The sequence below is a fragment of the Petaurus breviceps genome, unplaced genomic scaffold, assembly GCF_028583685.1.
Source record: "Petaurus breviceps papuanus isolate PSGF00001 unplaced genomic scaffold, PetGlider_PUasm1.0 220, whole genome shotgun sequence".
Taxonomy (NCBI): Eukaryota; Metazoa; Chordata; class Mammalia; order Diprotodontia; family Petauridae; genus Petaurus; species Petaurus breviceps.
The window spans coordinates 8,376,954-8,379,817 of NW_027185876.1; the positions used below are offsets into that span (position 1 = coordinate 8,376,954).

Consider the following 2,864-nt stretch of genomic DNA (forward strand, 5'->3'; position numbering starts at 1 on the left):
TGGATAGGTGATTCTTGGTTTTTGTCCTAGATCCTTTGACCCTCCAGAATATTGTATTCCAAGCCCTTCGATCCCTCAATGTAGAAGCTTCTAGGTCTTGTGTTATCCTGATTGTTCTTCCACAATACTTAAATTGTTTCTTCCTGACTTCTTGCAGTATTTTCTCCTTGACCTGGAAACTCTGTAATTTGGCTATAATATTCCTAGGAGTTTTCTTTTGGGGATCTTTTTCAAGAGGTGATTGGTGAAAAGGGAGCTGGGAAGAGCAAGAATGGCATCTTGGTGAAGATGAGAATTGAGCTGAGTCTTAAAGGAAGCTGAAGAATCTAAAAGGAAAGTTATGGAGAAACCCTCTTTAAAGAAGACTTCTTTTGCAATGAATATGAACTCTTCCCACAAGCAAGAGACAGTGTGTGTGTTTGAAACAGGAGACTTTGGATGATCACTAGGCAATAAGATGTTCCAATGTGGCTGCTCTGTGGTCTTCAGAAGCCAAAACCCTAGGCTCTTTGGTCTGCACCCCAAAGGAATTGAAGTCTTGAGCTATACAGAACCTGCCCAAAAGTCTGATCTTATAATCATAGCAATTCACAGAGAACATTGGAATTTTCTTAAAAAGTTAGCTGAGGAACTCCAAGGAAAAATATTGGTGGACATCAGCAACAACCTTAAAATTAATCAATATCCTGAATCCAATGCAGAATATCTTGCTGAACTGATTCCAGGGGCCAAAATCATGAAAGCATTTAACACCATCTCAGCCTGGGCTCTCCAGTAAGGCAACCTGGATGCAAGCAGGCAGGTATTTGTCTGTGGAGATGACAAGGAATCTAAGCAGAGGGTGATGGATGTCGGCCATACCCTTGGTCTTACTCCAACGGATCAAGGATCTCTCAAGGCGGCCAAAGAGATTGAAAACTACCCCCCTGAAGCTCTTTCCCATGTGTAAATTCCCTCTCTACCTCTCTGCTGCCTTATCTATTTTCTATTTTGTTTACTTTGTGTTAAGAGAAGTCATCTACCCCTATGTTTGTGAAAAGAAAGACAACACATTTTCTTGGCCATTTCTATTCCAAATCATATCTTCCCAGGGTTGGCTCTCAATCTTCTTGCCCTGGTTTACCTCCCTGGGATCATTGCTTCCATCCTGCAGTTGTACCAAGGTACAAAATATAGCCATTTCCCAAACTGGCTTGACCACTAGATGCACTGCAGAAAACAAATCGGACTTGTGGCATTGGTCTTTGCCTTACTCCATGTCATGTAAACGCTTGTGATACCCACCTGCCATCATGTGAGATGGAAGTTGAACAGCAGAGTGATTAATCAGATAAAACCCAATAAGGCAGATCCTTTTAATATGACCAATGCCTGGCTCAGTGATTATTACAGGGATTACAGCCCTGGAAATACTGGGATTTTTTTTGTTGTTGTTCTTTGGGAATCACTTCCTTGCCATCAATCAGCAAAACAGTCGACTGGAGTTTCGATTTGTCCAGTGCAAACTCGGTTACGTGACACTGATCCTGTGTACAGCACACACACACTTGTGTATGGTGGGAAGAGTTTCCTCAGCCCTTCAATTCTCAGATGGTATCTCCCTTCCATCTATGTGCTAAGTCTCATCATCCCCTGTACGGTGTTGGTCCTGAAGTTCATCCTGATAATGCCATGTTTCAACCAGCCACTTACACCAATCCGGCAAGGCTGGGAAAGAAAATCCAAAGTATCTAAAAAGGCCCAGTTAGGAAATGGCAATGCTGAATTGTGAAGTTGGTGACAACCAGTTCATCATGTCCTTATTACTGGGACTTCCCAGCAATGAACTTGAATGTCTACTGTACATTGTGCTTTTTCCCCTAAACCTTCCTCCTTTTCCTCTCTCCAGAGTATAAAGAGCAGTCAGGGGAGGACTTTCTGCTGGGTAGGCCCCAAGACAACACTGATCATTTGGAAGAAGAGACCCATTCCTCCTTGACTTCAGCTTTGGTGCCAGAAATTCAATCTCTCTCTCTCTCTCTCTCTCTCTCTCTCTCTCTCTTTCTCTCCTTCTGACTCTACTTACCTCATTACTTCCAAGGTTCCATGATGTCACTGAGCAAATGGGTCACCTACAGTGACCTCTACTCTCTCTATTCCACCCACTCCCAATACCTTGATGGTCTTCATAAGTTGCTGTAGGAAAAAAAAAAAAAACAACCCAACAACATCTAATAATTATCCTCTGGCATTGATTATCTCTCCTCTTATCTAGGCTAGTCCTCATACAATACTCCATGACCAAGTCCCTACTAATTTGATAGAACCTGCCAAAACTTACACCCTGCTCTGGCTTAGCTTTTTAGAACCCAAAATGGCTTGAGTGTTAGGCAACACTGAAGAAAAGCCTTTATGGGAAACAGATTGCCTAGTGTATATATTATTTTATAGGGAGAAACAAATCTACTGTTATATAAGGGGCTGGAAGAAGAAAATTCCCACCATCTTCCCTTCCCCCCCCACCAAAAAAAATAGAGATGAGAGAGATGGAGCCAGATAAAAGCTGTATTGTTTATCATGGATCACACTGTACTCATTGCTTCAGTATGTATCATTATTTGCATGTGTCCAAGCATCACTTAGGGCTGACTACATGTAATATCTTATTACACAATCAATGTAACTAGTGAGGCTAGTTCCTATAACTCATCAAGACTCATCTTTTTCATAAACAATGAAATGTAACAAGGAAATGAAACACTAACTGGGATTGGTTGAAGGAACTGTAGGTGTTTATGCCTACAAAAGAGAAGACAGGTGGGAGATGATAGCTGCCTTCAAGTTGTTGAAGAGCTACAATGTAGAAAAGGGATGATAGATAGATA

At 41.7% G+C, this 2,864-nt stretch overlaps 1 pseudogene; it reads left to right on the forward strand.

Moving 5' to 3' along the window:
* The first annotated feature begins 340 nt into the window (after positions 1-340).
* Positions 341-1,771, forward strand: LOC138166108 (metalloreductase STEAP4 pseudogene; annotated as a pseudogene).
* The last annotated feature ends 1,093 nt before the right edge of the window (positions 1,772-2,864 follow it).